Genomic DNA, 14901 nt, shown 5'->3' with positions numbered 1-14901 from the left:
GCCAGGTTGACACTGGAGGCTGTGCTGGCTCATCAAAGCTGTCACTGCTGTGTTGATCCCTGACATTCCTGTCACTGAGCCTTGCCCTGGTTTTAGGAGACATTTTCAGGAACAGGATTGGAACCTGCACAGCCCAGCACTAAACTCTGGTTTGGCCACATGAATTCCTCATTGCTCCTCTTTACAGGACGTACAGCACCTTGATTACAGGATACTTGAATAACTTTACAGAGCTTCCAAGGACTGTAATTTCTTTTCTTCTGGGTTTAAATCCGCCTGTGAATTTGTTTAATTTAACTGTGCTGGTTTTGCTTTCTTATTCAAGGGTTCTGAGCTCAATTCTCTCACAGTTAGCTGTGATTGCTGCCATAATTCATTACCTCTGGATATTTAGATATTTATTTACCTTTTGCACATTTAGAGAAAAATAAGGTTAACATGACAATCTCAAGGACGAGTAAAGACAATTTGCAATTATAAAACCCTTTCTGCATCCACTGACATGGGATGTGTTTGCTGCCAGCTAAGTAGCAAAGTACTGAATTCCTGTAAGAGAAGGATGCCATTTTTAATTAAATCATTCCTGAACTATCAGGGTTTGTTCATTAAGGGCTACCTGTAGGCAAGGCTGAATACCAGGCGAGCACTGTGGACTAATTGCCACCATGTCCAGGTGTGCTGTCCAGCAGGAGGGGTTGGGAGCTCTGGAACATCCAGGTGCCTCCTGGATGAGGTGGGGAGAGTGTTTGCAGCAGGTTTTTAATCTGCTCTAGGAACATATTTATAAAAAAACTACAACTGTCTGTGAAAATAAACCCTCAAAAGGCATTTATCCCAAATCTATTTTATGGGGGGAAAAAATGGATGCAGAACCAGGAATTATTTGTTGGATTGCAGAAAATATCCAGGTGATGCTTCAGTGTAGTCCAGGTTCCCATCCTTACATCAGCATTTTAGTTTTTCTTCTTTACTTATATTTTATCCTGCATCTTTTACTTCTGACACCAACAGTGAGGACAGCCTGTCCCTGCAGAGAACTTTGTGAATTATTACATTTTTCTTATTTTCCCATTGTTTTTCCTGGGTGAAACATAGCAATTTCTCATTCTGAAGCCGTTCCACATCTTAGATTGTACTAGAATCCTTTCCTGAAGGATTTCTAGTTCTGCTGACACCTTTTTGGGATGGAAAGTCAAAACCAGCTGTGGTGTTTGAGATGTGGGCACACCATGGTGGTTGCTCTCCAAGCGCACAGAAATCCCCTCAAAATAGAGAAAAGCAGATTATAGATTTCTTCTCAGCTTCATGGCAGGTCCTGTTTGTTCTGGGAATGGATTTATACCTCTAGTTCGAAAGTATTCCTTAATGCAGAAGTAGAAATCCTGAGAAAAATTCACACTGTGGCTGAAATAACACGGCAAGGACTTCCCTGTTTCTTGTAGAGTCATCATCTGGGAAGTTATAAATAGAGAAAAGTCCCTGACAGGTGCTGAACTTGCGTAATTAACCCAGCAAAGAGGGAACTCAGCACTGAACAGAAACCAAGCATGGAAAAACGCAGCTGAGAAGGTGAATGAGTTTGTCAGGTGCACTTGGTTTTCCCCTCACCTTTTCCCTCCTCATCCTAAACACTAAAACACCTTTCCAACTCCACCAGTTAACCTGTAAAATAGATGTCAGCTCTCCTTACCAGCCCTGCAACTCTGGCAGTATTTTCAAACCCAATCCTTTGCATACCCTGTCCTGTTTTCTGGATGAATGGTTCTGCTGCTTCCTGAAGGAGGGGTGTGAAATTTCATTGCTTTCTTGTAGACATCTAAGCATGAAGCCAGACACGGTTCCAAGGGCTGGGAGCAGTGAATATGATCCAGAAACTGTGTGATTCTGTCATGAATAACCAGCTGGGTCGGCAGGAAAAACCAGCAGAGGAGATAACGGCGTTCTCTGGCTGATGGCAGCAAATCTGACTGAATCCTCTGGGCTGAATTCAGAGTTTTACTCTGGCTCTGGGGAGTGCCAGTGAGGAGACACCACAGACACAGCAAAGCTATCAACACAGCCACGTGATTTATAAAAACAATTCCTAGGAAGAAGCAAGGCTAAAAGCAGCTACAGCCAATAAATGGGATGGGAGATAAGGAGGTGCCTCCTTTGGCTCCGAAATTCATCACCTGCACGTTGCTGAAAGCTGGGAGAGTGCAGCAGGGAATGAGCACCTTGTGCTTCTCCAGGCATCCCTCACAGCCCTGCACCTGTGCTTCACTCTTACCCTTTTTACAGCCCTGTTTCACACCATCACTGGTGTGCCTCAGTGTCCCTTTCTCCTATAATTATCTGTGCTGTCTCCCACGTATTCCTTCATCCTTCCTCTCCTTCCCTCTCCCTGCAGTGACAGTCTGGGTCACTTTACTTTCTTCTACCACATTATAAAGTCTTTTAATATATTCCAATGTATCCCTCTCCTTTCTGTGGCTATTTTGGTTCCTACTTTCCAAAGCAGCTTATGGGCTATCCACAATATTTTCTATATCCACAATGTTTTGTATAAGGTTATTTTTTTTTTTTTAGAGTCCACCACTACATTTGAATGAAAATGCAAATATTAGCTGGCTTTAAAACCAGATGCTAAGAGTGGACACTGGTTAACATTTCAAAAAATGTGAGGAGCACTGAATAATTGAATAAATAATGTGGGTCAGGGGTTGTCAGCTCCTCCAAACCCAAAACACAACAAACTGTGGCCCTGCTCCTTGTGTGCATAATAAAAGATGATTAATGAACAGCTGTTCCCATGAATTACCTATTGATAGCTCAAGGGCTCTGAGTGCCACATTGCACCCCATTAATCTCTCTGGGGAACATGTAAGGGGGGGGACACACAGGGGAAGGACTTTTGGGAGTCCTTCCTAATTTGTTTCAGGTTCCTTTTTCTCCCCGAGGTGAGTCACGCTCATCTCCCTGGGACTTGGGAGTTCATCTTGGGATCTCATGCCATCTTTGTGTCTTTATGAGAAGGTGTGGAGGATGATCCACCCTAATGGTTTCTGTTGCTGGCTGTGGCAGCATGTTTTATGACGGGTGTGGTACATTCCCATTTTCTCTGTTGTGCATGCACAGCCCCACCCGTGGCCACTCCCACCCTCCCACTGGGAATCGCCCACAGTAAGCTCTGTAATTACCTTCATTTGATCTGAGAAATGGATTTGGGAATCTTATTATTACTCAGCACACTCGTAAGCTGAGGATGTTAAAAATCCAAAAAAAAAAACAACCACCAAACCAAAAAACCACCCCACAAAACAAAACAGAAAAAAAACCCCAACAACAAAAAACCCCTTTGGATGGCTGATTCACAGCAGGGATGTGTTAAGTGCAGAAACATCAGACACACCAAAAACCAAGTTCAGGGGCTGTTTAACTTCAGTTTGCTTTAGTTTTTCTTTGGAAGTGTCAGACTACAATAGGGGTAAACACAGAATTTCACCTGTTTTGAATTCGTAGTGCCAGCAGGCAGAGCTGCCCTGAGTTGGAGTTTTGACTGGAACAGATTCTGTTGGTTTTACATGGAATTAAATGGAATCAGCTCAAACTCCAGCTTGTACACATTTTACATGTTTACTCTGGGCTATACAGCGTGATTTACACAAACCTCTGAGCTTCTCAGGAAAAAAAAAAAAACCAATTTATGCAGCCAACAATGCAGCATTTATTTTGGGGGGAAAACTTCGAAAAAGGAGCAAAACAAATCCACCCAAACCCCAAGCCTAAAGCTCCTGCTCTGCCTTCAGAAGATCAAAGGCCTTTCAGCATCCATGTAACAACCAGTAGCTAATCCAGCCACTGACAGGAGCACGGCTGATGTGCAGTGATGTGTTCTGCTGACACCTATCCCTAGGCATGCATGAGAAATGCTGCACATAAAGCAGGAGAAATGGAGGAACAGGTCATGGACAGTGACATTTTTTCCTCACCTTCCACTCCTAGCAAGAACCTCTCTGTGCACAAAGCTACAGTGCTGTTTTCCCCCACTGGTCCATACTGGTTCTCAGGTTAAGGTTTACTGGGGAAACTGGGCTGATGGTTTGCTTGGGTGAGCAGGAAGAGCTTTGGACAAGATTCTTCCTCACCAGGTTTTAAAGGAACCAAATTTCCACTGAAATCCTGAATATGGACAGAAAACCTCTTGGCATGGATGAATATTTGGTTGAAAGAGAAAATAGAAGGTAAATGTTCTGGGGTGACCTTTGGGGGTCTGCTGAGATTTTGTGGGCTTAAAATATTCCCAAACAACCTGGAAAAAAGGAGGGGAAAGCTCCATGAGAGATTTTGCAGGTCATGGCGTTGTTCTGAACAGTTATGATGAAGATGAGGTGGGAGAAACAGCAAAAAAAAAAAAAAAAAAGATGAGGTTCAGTGATGGGGCATGAACAGGTTAAAGAGGAGTGAAAAAAACCATTGTTAACCAAAACAGGGCTGCAGTTCTGCACCAGCTCTGATATGAGAGATCTTGTTTAAACACATAAACCCACAGAATATTTTACATTTCAGTGCCATGGATTCTCTGCAGTGTAAAAAGTGACATAATTCCAGAAGTTACAGCTACAGCTGGAGCAAACACTGCTCGGGGAAAAGGCAGAGACAGAACAAAACTGTGGGTGAAAGAATAAAAAAAAAGGCAAATGCCCGATTATCCCAACACTCTTGTCTCCTTTCCCCCACAAAATTCCAAAGTCATTGCCACCCCAGCATCAAGTTGAGAACTCAGTTTGTAGTTTAAAGCATTGTCTTTGGGATTCCAGGAAAAGCACGAGACAGAGAGGCTGAGGGATAAATGAGGGCCAGTTTGCAGATTAAATAACCTTATGGGAAAATACAGCCTGACATTGTTTTGCAAAATGAGTAACACAGAAATATGTTAATCCTTTAGGGAGGAATAACTGCTGGGAAGAAGATGAGATGGAAGTTGAAATTAGGAAAACTAAAAGAAGGGGAGGGGGGAGGAAAAGCAAATATTATGTTAAAAGTAGAGGTCGTGCATAAAGGCATTAAACTCCCCAGGAAGGGTTTTGTAGGTGTTGGAAAACTCAATATTTGCTGTAAATATAAGTACAAAGGAGATTCCCAGGAGAAGATCTGAAAATGAGGGAAAACATGAAATAGGCACAGCTAAACCCATCTGCTTTTCCAGTCCTGAGGTGCACCAGAGAATCTAAAACCTGTAAATTGTGGCCACATCATTCCTTCCCCAGTTTCCCTTCTCTCATTCCTTCCCCAATGTCCAAGGCTGGTTTTTCTCCTTTTCCCAGCCCACTTCCAAGCACTCCCACCTCTACTACACCCACCTCTTTTCCCAATGCCTCATTTATTCCTCCATCCTATTTCTGTCTCACAAACCTTGTGTCCTCACCATGAACAGCAGCAATACCAAGAAAAGCTGCTTGGTTCATAATAGAATTTAATTTTATTCTTCAGCTACTTTGACACTTTTGGGAAAATTCTTTGTGAAAACTGTTTCTCCCAAAAGAAAAGCAAAACAAAGTTTCTTTCCCCAGTTCTCTTCATTCCTGAGTGCTTGGAAACAGATTGTTCCAGCCAGTGTGATTTAAATGTTTCAAGCAGAACTTTTGCAGAATTAGTTTATCTGGGATAGATTTGTTCAGCCTTGTGAAATGTGATAAGCTTTTATATTCATTTTAATTTTATTTTCATATTCATTGTATATATTTATAATATATGATATATGTTCTAGATTATTATTAAATATATTAAAATATATTAATTATATTTCTTTTTATATTCATTTAGATTTAATTTTCCCACAGCAAAACCACAGAAATGGTGGGACCACAGAGGGAAAATGTCAAAGTTTGTGATGTGCAGAATTTTTTTGAGGGATAAATGAACCTCTTCAGGGCTTCAGTCTTGAAACTATTTTATCGAGAGTAGCTAAGAAATGGAGACCATGACAAAAGTCTTTTCCATGCTTAAATATCTCGACTTTTTAATGAATATCTGAAGCAATAACCTCCTTCAAGAGCTCTGTTGGCATTCAAAATAGCATCTCTGCTTTCCACTGTTTCTGAGCAAATTCAATATTTTTGGTGTGCCCCTGTACTGAGTGAATCCCTTCAGCCTGAGCACATCCACTGTGCTGATAACTGAGACAACAAATGTGCTTTTACTTTTTTCTACCCCAAATTATGGTTAATGAAGATATCTTATGGCAAAGTATGAATAAAGAAGAATAAAAGCCAGATTAAATAAACTAGAAAATGCAAAGGAGGAATTCAGTTCTATGATTTTATGAAAAACTTCTCACTTATAGGAAAAGAAAAAAAATAGGGATTTCTTTCACCACAAAGCCTGAGGTAATAACCCCCTTGAAATAAGGGACAGGAATTTCACAGAAACAGCAAACATCCCCAAACTGTGTGTGCAAAAACAGTTTTGCAACAAACACTCTGAATAAACAGCCCCTGTTTCCTTGAGAAAACATCATTTAAGCAAGAATATTGAATTGTGTACAAGACCTTGAAGCTGTTACAAAATTCTCTGTAGAGATGAAAATTAGAAGCAAGAAAATGGTTGAAATTAATTAAGAATCATCCAAGTCCTGCATTTTCCTGCATCCTTGTGCAGTTTATGAAGCCCAAGAGTTTCTTTCTGGGAAGCTCTAAACAGGGATTTTGTCCATTTTTTCCTTAGTGTGAAAATGAACTCCTTTATTGTAACAGAATCTTAAATTTTGGGGAGCAACTGGCTCTAAAGAGGTTGAAACAAAGCTCATTTCTTCTCTTAAAATATTAAATTTCAGTGATACATAAAACATAATTAACTGATCTGAGGGGATTGCCACATTAAAGGCCGAGACATAAAACTAAACCTATCCCAAAAGCTGCTCTGTTTTCTTATACATAAAAAGTCATGCAAATTAAAACTTTTTATAGGTGTTTGTTTTCAACACATAAAGCCCAGCTGATAAAGAATATTCATTAAGGGACTAGAAATACAGTTTTGTGTTATTGCTGACGAGGTCTTGTGACAAGCAATTTCAGGAGAAAAAAGAATTGATATTTTAATTTATTTTAATACATTATTAATTATGTAAACACTCCCAAATCTATATCAAGTTTGATAATGGCAACAGCTCAACATTTTGCCTCCTCTTAACGATCTCTGTGGGGAATCAAATTTTCACTTGTTCCAGTGTTTTTGTTTTCTTGGGTTTTCTAAACAATTATAGGACCAAATTTATGATATTATGGTATTTTGGGCATTACAGAGAGTGATGCAAAACCAGAACAAGGAGTCATGGATTCAGTAGGAGAAAAAAGATGTCAACATGGGAAAGTAGAAACCTGAACAAAGAGACTTTGTAGATGTTTATTCATAAATTAATGAATAAACTTGACATTAAAGAACACGTCTTTATTTAAGACCTTTTGCATTCACATACTTACACCCTCTGATTTAATATTTTTTCCTGTTAAACCCAGAATTTTATATTGTGGCAGCTTGTCAGTTACTAAGTGGGAAATGTGTTTTATAGCCAAGGAGATTTGTGCTTGGGGTGAGTTTTATCTGAGTTTGTTGTAAAGGAATTCCTGTGTGAGTTTTTGTCAGCTTTGGCTGCTCTTTGCAGGTGAAAAGGCACAAATTTCTATGTGGAAGCAACTTCATACTTTGCTTCCTTTGTCACTTTTTTTTTTTTGGTGACAGAAGATCTCACTCCACAGTCAAAGACAATTTCCCTCCATGGTTGGGAGCCTTTAGAGCAGAGCTAAAAAATATTTCAAAGCCTTGATTTCCAATTCATGCCAAGATTTACAGAGCAGAAATATCGTTGGAGAAATTCAGGCAAACTGGGCTGGAAGGGATTTCTGGAGATGATCTGCTCCGGCTCTCCCTGCTCAGTGCCAGCTCAGTTAAAGTGGAGACAAGAGCAGGAAAACAGCTCAAAAATAAAAAAGCACGTGCCTGGTGCCTCCTGCCAGGGAAACCCAGGCCCTGTGTCTGCTCCAAAGCTGTGCCTGATGTTTGGACATTAACATCCCTAATGAGCCCAGCATCAAACTTGCTCAACCAGGGGAAAGGAATTCTTATGGGCTCTCTCATTTGCTTTTCTTACAGTCCTCCTTTTCTTCTCTCTCTCTCTCCAAATTACACAATTCCACTTGTCACTTTTCTTATTGTGATCCCTGGTATCTCTTTTTTCCAAATTATTTTTGGGAAACTCAATGCTGCTGGAATAGGGAGTGTGCAAGAGCTGCAATTCTTATCTCGTCAGGAATGCAGACGTTTGCATTGGCAGTTAATAAATAAAGGTAAAAGCTTGACAATCACAGGTTTCTTGTAAAACCACAGGCAAATATTACAGATACATCACAGGCTTATTTTTCAGAATTTGAAGATGCTCAATTTGATTATTCATGTTGTTAATTTCATGGAGTTCACTCCTGACACTTCCCACCTTCACTTTCAGTATTCACAGATTCCACATTTTCATTCTCTTTTAAATCCCACTTTGTCTTTCCTTCTCTTTTTTTTTTAACCTTAACAATGTTTTTATGTGTGGGAAAATATTCTATTCCTGTATACCTGACCTTTTACTGTTTTTGTTGAACAGATTTTTAAGAATGGCTTTTTCTGAGGAGGCTTCAACGATGAGGAACGTCATCAGTTTAAGGCAAATTTTGCAGCCTCCTTTGGATTCCTGTTGAACATTTCTGCATGGCTAAATCTGACTTATTTTGCCTGTTGAAAACAGTTTCCTGCTGTATTTTGTGGAATCAGAGAGGCAAAGGAGCCGGTGACAGAATTATGCTGGATTTAAGTTTGCTGAACACTGAGCTGCTGGGCACTCTCACCTCTGTGAGGATTGGCAGAAATCTAGGAAATTTTACCTTTTTAAAGAAAGAATTCTAGAGTGTTTTAACCATTAAATGATTTTTTTTGAGGCAAAGAGCTTTTCCACACAGGTATTTTATGCTGTGTGCTGAAGTGGTGTATACCCACGAACAGTAAATTTCCATAGATTTAAATAAGCGGTATTATTGCTCAACACCTCACAAAACTATGTGCAGACTATCCAAAAAAAATTACTTTGCATGAGTGGCTAATCTTGGGCAACTTGGTCCTGGTTTATAATTTTTCAGTCCTTTGAAAGGCTCTTACAAAAGATGTTGGACAATAATCCTTGCTGCATGTCCCCAAAACAGAATCCAGGTGTCACAAAGCTGACCCCAAACCCATAGGGTAGAACAGGTGCTCTCTAGACACTCTGCATTTCAAAGAAAAGAAAAAAAAAAAAAAAGAACCCATCCCAAATCTATTCCTGGTTGGAAAAGTAGGGCAAACATTAATTACTGACCTTAAAGCACAGTGGAAAACTAACGGGGCATTGCCAAGTCAGAGGATGAGAAATTGTGGAATATTAATGATGTTTGCCTGTGATCTCACCCGTGGAAGAATACCTGTGTTCTCACCTCCCAGAGGACAGGGCTGGGGCTTTGTGAGGTCTCCAGGTTCAGTGGCCCCAATTAATTTAGTTCTGGTGAATTTTAGAGAATCAGCTGAAATTCCTGCAGAGCTGCAGGTCTGGGAATGGGCTGGGTACGAGCGGATTCACAGGACTGAAAGGAGGTAAATCACTGCCTGTCATCAAAGTAGAAAGGGTGAGGGAGTTACAGGTGGCAGATTTGACTTTAACTCCCAGAAAAGGACAAAATTTTAAACCCACTGAACTAAGGGGGAGGGGAATAAAAGGCAAAACTAGAAAAGGACAAAATTTTAAACTCATCGAACTAAGGGGAAAAAAAAAGGGCAAAAGTAGAAGCGATTATGAATTTGCTAAGGAGGAATTGTCCTGGCAATGTAGTTTCCCTGCATCTTGGCCTTGCAAGGACAGAATAATACAGATTATACAGCTGGGTATTAGTGAGGCTGCTCTGCTTTTGCCTGTGATGTTCCCATAAGCAAGCTAAGAAAATGTATTTGAGATAAAACTCTAAGAGAGGAGGTAAAGCTGGGTGGAGCAGAGCATTAGGAGGAGTTAGAGACTGGCTGAATGAAAGGGTGTTTGGAGTGGATTTCTTCAAGAGCCTGCCACTACTTGGTATTTTCACTAATGACTTGAGTGATAGGCTGGAGAGGAGCTCTAATCAGATTTGGAGACAACTGGGGATGGGAGGCTTTGCCTCTCTAGGTGGAGGGCAGGATTAATATTCAAAAGGAGCCAGGAAAAAGAGTCTGCAGACAGCAAAACACAGTTCAGTGATAACTGAGCTCAGCATCCAGGCAGGAATAAGGAACCCTGCCAGTGAGGGAGGAGAAAGCAGCAATTCTGCATGGGAACGTCTTGGGTGCTTAAAGGGCTGTGAGCTGAGCCTAAATCAGCCAGATTGTGGCATCATGGAACAGGCAGGCAGGCTGGCAGAAATGTGTTCTGTGAGACCTGGGAAGGGAGATCCTCTTGGTCAAGAGTCAGCTGAAGGTTTGGGAATTTTGGGGATTTTTTGGGTCAGAGCATTTCAAAAGGTTGCCCTCCAGTTTGAAGTGCACAGGAGAGGAGGGAGAGTGGTCAGAGCCCTGGGAATTCTGGCTTGTGAGGAAAATCTTCCCGAATTAAGGTTGTTTGCTCTGGAGGAGAATTTATACTTCAGAACATTCCAGCTCTTTTTTCCCCCCCTTTTACTTGCTCTTTTGCAGCAGCTCAGGAGGACAGTGCCTGGCTGTTTAATTATTCCAGCTGGGAAAATAGTAAATTATTTCCTTCTATGAATTACTTGCATTCCTGGGAGAACAGGTTCCTGTCTAATATTTCTGGCATCCTACCATTTGCCCACAGAGGGGAATGTTGCAGGGACCTGTCCTGGCAGGTCTGTTGAACCAGCAGTTAAGAGTTTGCAGGGCAGGGATACCTGCCCATTCCAGGAGTAAAGTACTGGATAGGTGTGGAAGTTGTAAGCTGACACTGGATGAGCTCCTTTGAGAGGCTCTAACAAACTGGTGAGGCAGCAGTACAGAGGGAAACAAATTGGGTTAAAATGACAGCATGTTTAACTTCATTACATGACTCTGATGGAACCTCACCCTCGATGCTTCATTCATTTCTGAGCACTTCGCCAACAGAAAGATAATAATGCCCTGCATTGCAGTGGCCCTGTCTCATCCAAACACCTTTAAATGATTTTGCATATATTTACTGAGCCTCTAAAGGCACTGCTGAGATTTGTAAAGGCTGCAACAGGAATCACTTTGCTAACCACATGTTTAGCAGCTCCCTCCAGTCAGCAGGGCCCAGAGAATGCAGGGTTGGTTTGAAAATGGAGGGAGTTTAGGTAAAAGACATATAATGACCTTATGTGTTATTATTTTGTTCATAGAATGCAAAAGGAGGAACCATGCCAGATAGCTCTAAGCCCTTGCATCCTGAATAAAATAAAGAATAATATATTCTAGCACAGCTGTTTGGAGCAGCCTGGTCTAGGGGAAGGTGTCCCTGCCCATGGAACAAGAGGAGCTTTAAGGTTGCTTCCAATCCAAACCATCCTGTGATTTTATGGCTCTGTGTGGGCTCTTTTAATTGCTTTTTTAAGGAATTATAGTGGCATCTATTCCCCTGCTAAGGGGGACTTTTTTTTCCCCCAAAAGTTTTTTTTTTTTCCTTGCAAAAGAACCAGCAAGCACAGAGCTCTGGGTCTCAGCTCTCTTGGCATGATGGAAACAAGCACTGCTGGTATCTCATGTATGACCAGGAGATTGGGTGCACAAAATGGGTGAAAAACCCCCCAAAATGGGAAATGTTACGTACAGGACTTAATTGATTTTAAAGAAAACAACAGAAAACCCAGGATGTTTGTCTATGGGGTGAGGAGACAGCTGGGGAAGTAGCAGAGGATGTGCTAATGAGGACATGACTTGGATTTATGTCTGAAGTGTGGCAGAAGAGTTCATTATTGCCCCAATCTTATCAGAGGTGGCAAAGTGTCTTTGATCAATAGGACTGGCCAAGAGTTTGCTTTTCGTTTCCAACATTTCAGTTCCCAATATCCCAAGCAGCACACGAGGGCATTGATCCCAGAGTGGCTCAGGGGGAGAGCAGCACCCACAGCTCCGATCCTGACCCACAAATCCATGGAATTGTCGGGGTGGGGAAGGACCTTAAAGCTCAAAACTTCCACCAGAGCAGGTTGTGGTGCTTTACTCAGGGTCAATCACTTTGCTCTGGCAGCTCCCACCCTGCTCTCAAGCAGTGCCACCCTGGAGAATCCTTTGGGAGGACACAGCCCTGGCTGTGCTCACGGAGGCAGCAGAGGAGGATGTGATTTGTAGCTCCCTCCCAATCTGCATTATCTCCATAATTAATCTCTTTGTCTTTGGAGCTAATGATTTTTGAGGTGCAGGAGAGCAGGGAGGTGTGTTTGACCCAAATCTCAGGGCTGGGGCTGCCGGAGGAACGAGGAAGGGCAAGGCCACCAGCGGCAAATCCTCTCTGCTGGGAAAAATCCACATTCCCTGTGGCTGAGGGGCACTGAGCCCCAGCTGCTGCTTCACCAGGTTTTCCTCACATCCCACCCAAATTTTCCTGACTTTCCAAGGGGCTCAGGCAGCAGGAGCCAGCTCCAAAGCTGCAGCAGGAGCCAGGCCGGAGTGCTTTGCATGTGTAATTGTTTGGTTTGTAAGCAGTACCTGTAAAAATCCTCCACGAGACACTTGAGTGCTTTGAGCCCCTGCTTTTTAAAGAGTAAATACATGTAGTAATTTTAATTTTTTTTTCCATTTTGTTTGGGCCTATTTGAAATTTTATGCTTTTTAAAATGTCTTGCATGGACTAATGCAGGACTTCTGCCTCCCAACCTATTGTGGTCACTTTAGGCTGTAACCAAAGGATCACTCTGGTTCTAACATGAATCAATTATCAATATTTTCTGCAAGGGTTTGGAAATTCCTGCTTCAGATTTTTTTGGAGGCCTGATTTGGAAATCAGGTTATGGGAGTGATTTCATGAGTGAAAGTAGTTCTGACACCACTTCTAGTGTGAACTATCTGGAACTTTGTGGCCAAAAATATCAGAATATTGTCGTTGTTGTTAATGTTCAGTTTCTAGAAATCCTAAAAAATTATGTTTTCTTTTAATTTATGCTTTACAACACAGATGCTCTGAAAGGACAGAGAATTGAAAGGATATTTTCTGATTTTTTCAGATGTATTTTTCTCATTATCCCCTGTACCTGAGCTGCAAACTATTGTCCTAAAAAAGGAGAGCCCGTTGTGACCACAGATGGATCGGAAGGATTTTACCCCATGTAGGTGAATCTTCCTTCTCTCTACACTTTCCTCTTTCAGGTCAGTAAAATCAAATGTTTTCTGTGTTCCTGGCAGGCTCCTGTGCTGCACCTAGCACAGTGGCATGGTACAGATATTTCCCTTTACTCCCCAGAGTGCTGCACTGACTCCTGTGTCTGGCACGTGGCCGCAGTGACACCCAGGAGCTCAGCAATGTCACTCCAGAGTCTGTGCTCTTCTACAAGCCAGGGCTTTCTCACACTCTGCTTTTACATTTGAAGCTCACAGAATGCAAAAAGAGGAATTATTTCATTTACATTAACCCTTCTTCTGCCAGTGCCCATCTGCCCTCACCAAGATAAACAATCTGCTTTAATGGTGGATTTTCTTGGCTGAATATATCATAACTGGCTGACAGAAAACTTCACAATCCTTTGCTCCTTCAGAAATATGCTTGATCCATCCAACATTTTCCCCTCTATGCCCATAATTAATTATTAACAAAATAAATACATTTTCAGCCTACACCTCACCCAGTTCAACATATCTCATATAGTATTCAAATTAGAAACATATGATCCTGATAAACCAAACTGAAACATTTATAAAATCTAATTCCCCAAGATTTAATCTGCTGTCCAGGAAGGCAGGAGGGTCAAGAGTTGAATGGCAGATGGTTGTTATTTATAGGTTTAGGTAATTACTGTGTTTGTAACACAAACAGTCCCTTTCTTGAACAGTCTGAAACTAAAAAGTGAAAAGAAAGTGATATAAATAAATAAGAATTCAGTTTCTACTGGTAGTGCCCAAATCCAGCCATTCCTGCCCTAAACACATCCTGGCTTCTCTCTGGAGGTGACTCCAGCCACCTTTCCATATGGGAATAAATCCAAACAAAGTGTTCATCCTCTGCTACAAACCACACGAGGCAGAAGCACCAGATTTCAAACAGCAGTAAAAACAAGCTTGGCTTCAAAACACAGAACTTCCCAAGGTTTTGATTCACCGTTGGAAAAGTTGGACACAAATCTTTCAAGAATTGGTGAGACATGGGGCTTCCTGCATTCTTTCAGCAACACTTTTCTTGGTTTGTTGTTTAATTCCCCCTGTTTGTTTTTTTTCCTTTCAGGTAATGAAAACACATCCAGCTTTCTTTATAATTGTGGAGCAGTAGGATTGGATTGAGCTGCACCCGAGACGAGAAAAGCGACTTTTTGGTGTTTTTTTATCCTTTGGGAAGGAAAAAAATCTTCCTTTTCCAACCTTCCTTTCTCCCAGCACCAATGGATCCATGAACTCACCTGGATTTCCTTGGCTCCTTGTGTGCTGCTGGCTGGTAAATACCTACAGGAGCTGCCGAGGACCAGGATGGAGGTGCTGACCTTCCCTTCCCTCAGCCTGCAGTTCTTCAAAGTCAGCCCCAGGGACTCCACATTAAATAGAGGAGCCAGGCAGGAGAGCTCTGCTCCCCCTTCTGTTTGGCTTTCACGGCTGAGTTCTAAAAAGCTGCTCAGAGGTTTCCTCTTACCTTTCTACTGAAGCACAACGGCGTGGTGCTGCTCCAGGACAGGATTAGGTCATCCAGAGAGCCCAGAGAGAGAGAGTGAGAGCTCA

The 14901-nt window shown here is 41.8% G+C and overlaps 1 protein-coding gene across 1 annotated transcript in view; it reads right to left on the bottom strand.

The window, feature by feature from the left end:
• Window positions 1–14686, bottom strand: part of FOXN1 (forkhead box N1) — a 36797-nt gene extending 22111 nt beyond the window's left edge. The window contains exon 1 of the mRNA XM_030962779.1: window positions 14589–14686. The gene's annotated coding sequence lies outside the window, so the exon portion shown is untranslated. The remainder of the gene's footprint in view (window positions 1–14588) is intronic.
• Between the last annotated feature and the right edge of the window lie 215 nt (window positions 14687–14901).

This window comes from Camarhynchus parvulus, chromosome 19 (genome assembly GCF_901933205.1).
Source record: "Camarhynchus parvulus chromosome 19, STF_HiC, whole genome shotgun sequence".
Classification (NCBI taxonomy): Eukaryota; Metazoa; Chordata; class Aves; order Passeriformes; family Thraupidae; genus Camarhynchus; species Camarhynchus parvulus.
Note: the sequence above shows the minus strand (reverse complement) of the source record. Positions and strands in the feature narration are given on the sequence as shown.